Source organism: Nothoprocta perdicaria, unplaced genomic scaffold (assembly GCF_003342845.1).
Source record: "Nothoprocta perdicaria isolate Ctin4 unplaced genomic scaffold, notPer1 scaffold_17, whole genome shotgun sequence".
NCBI lineage: Eukaryota > Metazoa > Chordata > Aves > Tinamiformes > Tinamidae > Nothoprocta > Nothoprocta perdicaria.
In genome coordinates this window covers 2,336,409-2,346,315 of record NW_020454871.1, presented here as the reverse complement: position 1 = coordinate 2,346,315, position 9,907 = coordinate 2,336,409, and the positions used below count along the sequence as shown (strand labels likewise).

At 41.6% G+C, this 9,907-nt stretch overlaps 1 protein-coding gene across 1 annotated transcript in view; it reads right to left on the bottom strand.

Annotated features, from left to right (window-relative positions):
• Positions 1-9,554, bottom strand: part of PCDH11X (protocadherin 11 X-linked) — a 62,614-nt gene extending 53,060 nt beyond the window's left edge. The window contains exon 1 of the mRNA XM_026035909.1: positions 9,513-9,554. The gene's annotated coding sequence lies outside the window, so the exon portion shown is untranslated. The remainder of the gene's footprint in view (positions 1-9,512) is intronic.
• Positions 9,555-9,907: the final 353 nt, after the last annotated feature.

The following is a 9,907-nucleotide window of genomic DNA, read 5'->3' as shown; positions in this document are numbered from 1 at the left end:
AACGCAGAAGAACAAAACCATAGAGCAAGTCTTCCTTAGAAGCAGAAATGAAACTAAAAGGTTTTTTATAGATCAAAAGCAGCACCTGGAATTGTTCAGGAGCACACTGTTGAAATGCAGCTTAGGGAAGTTGTAGCCCATCTTTATAACCTCTGTTCACAGAGGTGGCCAAAGATCACACCAAACAGCACTCCCRAGCCAGGAACGGCAAATTTTATGTTTAAAATCCAGCTCCAAGGACAAAAATAAGGGCTCCCTGTTCACCAGACCATTTCCCTTCCTGAGCTATTCCTCAATTACTCACTGCTCATTGGGCAAGCAAGAAAAGCAAGGAAAAGCCAAGACCTTGAGTGTGAGTGAAATGTCCCAACCCAGGCAAAACTAAAGAATYATGATGTGTATGGAGGAGTCAGTATCTTTTGGACAGAAGACACCTCTACAGATGCCTCCTAGCCAAATCTGCTCAATGCTTCTAAGCTTTGAGGCTTTAAAGGTTGCCAGGGGCCTTTGCAGTGAAGTTTAGCAATTTTCCAAGAATTCTGCGGAATATTACATGAACAGTTTGGGAGTATTCAAAATCAGTGGGAATAAAAAAAAAAAAAGAAAAACAACAATTAATTCCTTTGGTTTGCCACCAACTTCATCTTAGGTGCTTTGTGCTGCAGCTAATCAACTCCCATCCAGGGCTGAGTTTTACTGCTAGGACACTCAGATGAAAACAGCCTTTAGGCTCAGAAAAATAGAAAAGGGTAGAGGAAAGATTTGAAATGTGCAAGCATCTGATCCAGTGTGAATTAACACGTATAAAATAGCCTAAAACCACACTRCCCTAGTAACTGAGGAAAGCTGTTTCCAAGATGCCTACTTAAACAATTCATTTGATTTCCAAATGTACCCAAACCAGAAAGAAACAAATGGAATTATCTTATAATCTTGAAGATTTATCCTTTTGTTACACCAGAATAATCTTTAGTATCATTCTAGAGATAAAACTCCAAAAGGTTCTGAAATAAAACCTGTTATAATCAGGAATAATTTGGAGAACATCAGACTACCTAAATTAATGCCACTGTAATTCATTTCCAAGTTTTCTTGTTTCTCTTAGACATTGTTTCCAGGTATTTTATACCCATAATCTACCTGTTAGTAAAGAGTAACCACCTTTACTAACCTTACCAGCCACATTCTTCATCACTACAACTCAGGGTTCTTCAGAGATTACGCTCCTGTCTTCCACCTCAGTCATATTTGCAAAGGAGTACTAGGATACTTATAGTCACAGCCACAGCAATTAGACAGATGTTCTGATCCAATTAGCATTTTAATCAAATTGTCCAGAATTGTCAGAAGTTGGTTTTTGTTGATTCTGTTTGGGGTCTCCATCAACAGCCTTGCAGTTTGCCCAGCAAGGTGATGACTTCAGCTGCAGCAACGACTAAATCAAGACTTGGAGCCAACACGCTGAAGTGACAGCGTTCTCAGAATTTAGTTAATGTTGCAGGAGCCCTACTGCACCACCTGCCAGCCTCATCTAATCACTTACTCTAAACCTTTTTTCAATGATTTCTTTCAAGCTTTTTTTAACGTTTATAATACAATAAAACCTAAAAGTACTGTACCTGCCAAGATGAATTACATACGAGGAACTGAGACTGTAAATGTTTTTTTGAAGACTGACATTGCACTATGTTTTGATTCAGCTATTATTTTCTAAATACTCATTTTTCTTAAGTGTAGTACAATGAAAATTCAAACATTGTGCATTAAGGGGACCCACAACATATGACACTTGTTTGAATGAATCCAGGTAAATGAGATTAAGCTTTCATCAATTTTAATAGCAAAATGTTCCATTTTGTTTATATTCTCCTGCTGATGCTGAAGAGCATTAACCAAACCTGCAACCTGCTTAAGTTTGCAAGATAACAAATACTTGTATCAAGCAGCTGATACTGAACAGATTATATACCTTTGTATATAATATATATAAACATTCCCACATAGCAAAAATGTAATTTTAAATTACCAAATGTTTTGGTAATTTAGAAGTACTCTWCCCAGTTTCAAAGAGCACCACTCAAACACAAAACTGGAGCCAAATTCCATTCACCTTAATGTTATAAACTTCCTATTGGGTTTGAGGTCCATAATGCAATGCAATCACAAAAAGACTGTTCTGTTGAAACATATTTACCAGCACCTTTCCTGATGGATAACACTATGTATTTCAGACCTATGAGATTTAGTCCACCATTCTAAAGTGATTAAAAATGTCAGTGACCATAAATTSGGATGAATTTCAGGCAGTCCTTTTCCTTACTCCTAAATCAACTCTTCTGCCGGTGCTGTAACCTCTATGCATTGCCTCAGTCTGTCTAACTGGATTTTAGAGTCTAAATGAAGAGAAAGTAAAACSAATCTCTTCTTCAGCCTCAAATTCAGACTTAATGTGATTGCCTTAAAATATAACTGGGATTTTTCCCATGCTGGAGCTTCAACTCGGCAGCAATTAGCTAGGATAAATATTCTGTTATGACGCCCCTTTCTGTAAATCACTCTGATGTTAAGAGAAGCTGTGCACACAAAGAAGCTAATCTGAATCTAACAGCATCTCAAATAATGACCAGTATCCACTCAAACACATTTTCATATTCCAAATTGTGAAATGAATAATCCAACGGATGAAGGCAAAAGACAGAAGGCCTGCTGAAGCAGAAGCATCATAGATACTCTACAAATTAGAGCCTGAAGGCTGCATTCAGCTTTCACATCAATTTTACAGGCTGGTTGATATCCAGTCTTACTTGTTCAATGATCCTCAAAATATGTAACATGGAATACGTAGCAGTAGGCCACAAACTCAACCTAAGCATACAGTGCTTAACTATATAATAATTTATTTCTGCCACAGCTTCTAATTCATCTAATGGAATAGATAAATTTAAAAAATAAACATAATTGTATCTTTAAAAAGTTTATTTTGCAAAACACTARAATTGCACAAGTTTTTATCTTAAGTTCATAGCTTATTTATACTTCTTTTATTTACTTATTTTATACTTTGTATTATCGGGTAGGATACTTGGGGTGCAGTTCTTGAAAATAACTCTCTTTGAAAGTGGAGATAAAGCTAGTAAATATAAAAGCTCACTGTTATTTAATCACACACATCATTTAAAAATTAAAACTGGTGGCCCACTGATCTTTAGACTCTTTAAAGGCTAAAGAAAATCTGTATTAGGATGTGGTTTAGGGCCTTTTCCTGGATATTCTGTCTTTCTAAGGGGCTTATACATTAAAAATGGGAGGATAGGGAACAATTTGTGAATACCAGAAATGGTATGATGGCTCACTGTTTCTCTTCATCATTATGCCAGATTGTATACTAGTAAAATACACTCATTCTTCCCGTTCCAAGGGACTCTTCCATCATTTTTATTCCTAGTATTTAACAAATACCATAAACAGCTTCACATTTATGCATGTGAGACTTTTTCCTCAAGTTTATGGTACAACCAGAGAAGATAAAGTAGCTATAGCTGCCAGTGCAGCTGCTATTTGGACCGAGGCAAAGGGTCATTCTCAATTATCCTACAAAACTAAAAATAACTAGCTGGAGTAACAAACCCCTTGATTTACCTATACCCAGCTTTGTTTTGTTTTAATTTAATAAGTCATGAAATTACTGACCTCCTGAACCAAGAGGGTTTTTTTTTTTAAATAATCTCTGCTAATTAGACATGCAGATAAACTCATCTGACAAGCCCTTGGCTAGCGGGCTCTAATAGAATCCACATTACAGGAAACGACTAGGAAAACCCTATCTTACCAAATTCTCTCTGGGAAAGTATCACGTGTTCACAAGACTAAAAAAACAAACTGAGAATGATTTTTATGCATTTCACTCCCATCTTTCATCACAAGAGTTATTACTTTGTTGCCTTATTTTCTAGACCTTAATTTAAAACCCATTGCCACACTTTCCGAGAATCAATTACCTGATTGACAAAATAAAACCAGAACTACATTTAATTTTAACTTTAGCTTTATACTTTGTATCTTGAATACATCTATAAATTGGCTGCAGCAACTATTATCAGCATAAACTAAGAGAAGAAGATAATCAGGTCCCAAAGTACATGAGTCTTTGAGTTGTATGTGCATACCAAAGTTTGTAGGTAGTGACCATTTCACTGGGAGTTTTCAAAACTTGACAGGGAGCTCTCCTTACACTGCTTTTCTGCATAGATTTATGGAGTGCTATGATGCAYCCTCTTCCTACTTAACATTGACAAGCCAAGTCTAGGGGTTTTGCCATAAATACCAAAAATGCTCTAAGAAAATCTCTTTGCAAGTCATGAATCCAACTTGCCCCTTGACATCATGCTTCCTGTTGAAGCTATGCTCCATTTCAAGAGAGGAAAACCAGCATACTTGATTAAATCCAGTGATCTAAGTAACACATGTGCCTGTCAGGACACACACTTTCATGATCCTTGTTTGTCAAGAAAGAGGAGTATACATATATTCTTATAATCAGAGAAGCAGTGACAAGTCCTTTACCATAGAGTAAAGGAGAGTTGACTTACMCTGGCAGAGATTAAAATGATTTTCTCTTCAAAGTCATGAAACTTTGAGCATAACCAAAAAAAAAATTAACCCTCTAATGAAACGTGAGCTAGAGGGAGGCTAAGAACAGGCAGCAGACACTTCTCTTCAGCGGCTCCCTACCATACATTTTAGTGGAACCTGCTGTTGTATCATCCTTCCGGTAGTTTTCATCCATATATTTCATSCATGTATTATGTGCCATGGAAATAAGCCTGCTTTGCTTTAGTGTGTCCAGGTATGTCATAATAAAGCCCTTAGTTCATGGATTTACAAACATGCACATTTATTTAACAAACTTGCACCGAGTAGCAACACTGAAAGCGCAAATACCTGGTTAGATAAAATGTGCTGTGTCTAAAGCACTGCAAACCTTCACTTGTGGGACTTTTTCCTCTTCRGTATATATTTCCTATTACTTTACTAGGCAGCATAAAGCTCATAATTAAATTCTTACCAAAATAATAAAAATATGTCGTTAAGGATGTAACAGATAAACACAGATATACAAACAGACTGCACCACCAGAGACTTCGTATTTCTAGACCAGCTTGGAGGAAGAAAATCAGTCCCCAAACAACCCCGTCAGATCAAAGCAGATCCTATGCAAGATGTTGTGCTGGCAGGGACCCGAACCAGGCAGCGCTTCTTAGCTCTGTCTACTGCCGTATTAAACCCAACAGTGACGGGTTTTACATACAGTGGGCCACATCTCCCTATAATTTGACCATTGGTGCTGGAAATTTCCGATAGCTTTAATCCAGGTCTCTGAGAACAGTATTTGGCGCTCTGCTTATCTGGTTAGGTGGGCCCGCTCGAAATGGTATCATCCATGYGGAGTGGTTTGCAAAATACATGAAGAGCAACAACAACGATGCTAATTTGAGAAGAACTTTGCCTGCGAGGTTAAAGCACTCACTTTTAGGTAGCCTAAAAAAGTGTCTTTTACCACTTGCACCAAAGATAGTAAGTGGTATTATCCTCACGCAAAATATATTTGCTGCTAACTTCTCTTACTCACGATCTAACACCTTAAAGACAGCTATAAGGAAAGATTAAACTGCTCTGTAAGTGCAGGGTTTAACTGAGCACGAGCTAGCAGAAGCGTTGATGCTTTCTGGCAAGTCACTCTACTAATTCAGAAACCGTAATTGAAAAAGACTCTATTTTAGACCTATTCTCCTTATTTTACAGTTGGATAATGAGAACTGGTGTCTCCGCACAGATCTAAAGGGATAATCAAATTCCCATTTCTATCCTAAGTTTCCTGCTTCCTCCTGCCATGCCTGCTATTTGCAAGGCACACGGATTTTCCAAAGCCCCAAGACAGATGCGTCACTAATGTTTTGCCCACAGCGAGACACACAACTGTTAAATATTTCCTCTGAGCAATCACATTGCAGAGAGAGGTCATTGGGACAAAAGACTATTAATCTTACTTAGGAATTTTTCTTTAAGCTACGAAACCTCCATTCAGACAACCCACATTTATTCCATCTACTCCCAAATAGTTGAAAAGATACCAAGCTACATCTTGAATCTTCCGCTTAAACATAGGTCGTGTGGCAGGTTCAGTTGTGCACATGGGATCCACACGGATGTTTACATGCAAAGCAGAGAATTCACATGTCTAAAATGAAACATGCACAACATGTTCATAAACATTTGATGTTTCTGCATTGTTGAAGCACCTATTTTACTGCTGTAAAGGGGCTATATAATTGATAAAAGTTGTAAAAGACTTCAGGACCCTTCAGGAAGAAGGGTTATGTCTGAGTGCAGACTGTCGTGTAATGGGAATGTGTGATGACTGCACTGCCTGTTCTCGGGTGAACTACATGAAGGGTGCGCTTGGGCAGCAGCATCCCCAAAAGCCTTCTGACATTTAGGTCAGAGAATCAGTATCATCCAAAATCCAGAGCTGTTTTAGCTTATTAAAAAGGACAATAGTTATAAGATTTGGGTTTTTTGCTTTGTTGTTCTTCTAACTWCACCCTTAAAATAACTAACTGGGATAATGCCAAAATCATTAGTTAAATACAATCTAAGACTGAATCACTCAACTGAGACCTGACTAATTCCTGTTTTGAGCCAGTGCCCTAGTGTCTGCTTAACAATCACAGGCCCCAGTAAAATCTAGGTTTAAACACTCACCTGGGGCTTTCCAAATCTGAACAGATACTTTTTTCCCCCTTTCATCTCTAAATTTATCAAGCAGGCCTTATTTTCTACTGAGCTTTCTACAAAAGCAACTTCACTGTGCTCTCCTAGCAAATGCCAATTTTTGTCATACATCATTGCTTAGGATCTCCCTTTTTCCTGCAGCACGAATGTGTTTAATGCAAGCTTAGATCCCATCTTTAAAACTGAATGTTACATTTCCAAACAAATGGGTGTTTCGGTGGAAAGACTGACATATCCTTAACTATGGGAGTGTGAACGACTCCAGTATAAGATTACTCAAGTCCATGTAGAATACAAATGCAATACAGGACCACAGGTTCAGATCTTTGATCTCCTTTTTTGCAGAGGCTGTGATGTATAAAGCCAATTCCACTGAGCAGCCAGCACTACACTGAATGTAAATTATCCTTTAGCCATAGCARGGCTCTCGTACGCTCACATTTGAAGAAATGCTGCAAGGATGAGCAGTGCAGCCAGGAAGCAGCGAGAGGGCTGCAGRAAGAAACGCAGCCCAAGATCTGAGTGGGGAGCCACGTTCTGCAAAGACAAATTTGTTCCTCGGCTGTTGTTTGATCAAAATTCAAGGCGAATCTGGAACACCTGTACATACAGAAGCATGACTACACAACACTGCTTGTTCTTCCTAAAAAAAAAAGCATGAGCTACTACTATAGCAATACTTTTATTTATTTATTTATTTTTAATTTTCCGGACTGAGCATTATTCCCATAAGCAGCTTGAACAGCTGATTTTAAAACACAGACACCAACAGTCTTAGCTGAACATGGCTTGAAATTTAAACACATCTTGTCCAGATAGCTCTGTAGATGAGGAACCTCGTGCCTACTGAGCTAACACTAAGCTCCCTGGAGTTTAGCCATTAATATTCTAAACTCATCTTTTACAATTCACAAAAAGTCTCCTTTTGCCAATATAAAATGCTTAAGAAGAAGCCACTGTGCTTAAACTGCTTTTCTTCATTTTAGTTAAAAAAGGCATTTCTTAACTTCTATGCCAAATATACAGCATGAGACACTCTCAGATGTGGAGGTATTTGCTCAGTTTACATACACAGGTCAAATGGGAAAACAAATCACTTCTGACAGCTTTGCATGTTCTGTAATTTCACATTAACCMGTTCTTTTGCAGTTATATAGAAATACCAATGAGCATTTCTGCATAAAGAAGAACCCTGCATTGTCAATGTGGAGTTACAACTTGGATGGTTCTAAGAAACAAGTCTTTCCCCAGTCTATGATGTTCATTTATATGGGTGAAAATGTCAGCAATTAAATAAATAACTTTTCTCCTCCCTTACCTCTTCTGACCTGTGCAACCTACCTAGCAGATTGGGACTATTTGCACCACTGAGAAGCAAAAAGTCCAAACCTGGCTTTGCCTTTCTGTTCTCTTTGGACTGCCTTTCAGCAAGACTTGAGGAGGGTGCTCTGTGTGAATCAGTTCTCTGTGCCAGRATGAAATTCAGCAAAAAAATAAGGCAAGGGTGAGTAGATAACGTCCCCTGCCCTCAGCTCTGCTTTGGTTCAATAAACTTGAACCTCTTCTCCCTTCTTTTGCCAATTGAGATAAGCAGCAACAATTACTGAAAATGAATTACCATCTCAAGCTGAGGAGGACAGCCTCAGACGAGGCTGCTCAGCCTCTCTCAAGCTACAGCTTCTTCCAGTGCCCGAGAGGGACAAACAAGCCCCTGTTTGCCCCTTGTCACACACCTTGGAGCTACTTCTAACAGGCTCCGGTGCCRAGGTTGCAAGATGAGATAAATCCCCTGCTTTCCAGAACCCCTACAAGGCTTCTGCTTCCAAGCAGCAGGCTGCAAGCTCTGTGCAATTATGGCTAAAGTCAAAAATGAACCATCCTTCTCTTCCCAAAATGATAGAAATATTCCAGCCTTGCCTTTCTGTGGTTTCCTCTAGCCTTGCCTTTCTGTGGTCTCCATTGCTGAAGCCAAATATTCTTGGACATCACTGCACTGCCTCTAACCAATTTTATCTGCATCCAGAGCTTGAGCAAATTAAAATATATTTCAGCTTGATCTCATTTTTATCCCATTCCATTACTCCACACACACAGCAACTTTAAGCTTCCAGACATCCCTCCACGGTTCAAGAAAATCCCTCAATCAAAGAACTTCATTTACAATCCAGCATAGTTTTCGCTCTCCCCTCTCTCCACAGCAGCGAGGCATTTTGATGCAATCCTCATTTAATGCAATCTCCATTACAGGATTATGATCACATCAATAAAATGCTCCATATGTTTTTTATCCCCCCCCCCTCCATCCCTTTTCCTCTGCGATTAATAGCGGGCTGTGTCTCAGGCAGAGGCAGCGGCGGGGCCAGGCTGGACGAGCCGCGGGGAGGCGGCGGGGACCGGGCGGCCGCGCGCCCCGAGCGGCCCCCCGAGCTCCGCGCCCCAAGTTGGCTGCTCGCCGGGGCCGCGATGCCGAGCGCGGCGGCGGAGCGAACGAGCCACGAGCGCAGCCCCCGCAGCCGCTCGCGAGCTGCGCCTACCCCGCACAGGAGCAGACTTGGGCGGCACTTGAGCAGCTCCCGCCTGTTAAGGCTGCTCTGGGGGAGCCGCTGCGGCTCTGCCGAGCAGGGGATGCTGGCGGAGAGCTCCGCTCCGCTCCGCACAGACCCACGCACCCGGCGAGAGGCAGGCGGCAGCGCGGCGCCGCGCTCGCGAGCCCTGCCTACCTTCGGCGCGGTCTCCGCAGCGGGCGCGGGCTCCTCAGCGCATCGCGGCGGCCGCGCTGCGGGCGCCCGGGCTGCTCCGCTCCTCGCTCCCGAGCAGCGGCCACGCTTCGCTCCCACGCGGGGCTGAAATCGCGGCGGGGACGGGCGGCGGGGCGCGGGCGGGAAGGATCCTAACTTTTCGGTGAGCCGGAGTTTGTTTTATTTCTGTTGGGCAGACGCTTCGCTTTCGCAGCCGCAAGGCAGGAGGAGGCAGTCGCAGCCCGCGGGCGCCGCACCAGAGTCCCCGCAGCTCCCGCCGCTTCCCGCAAGTTGAGCGGGGGAGACTTTAACTCGGCGGCGGCTCCGCGGCGCGGAGCTCCCCGCGCGGGGCGAGCGCGGCCGCGGGGAAGGAGCGG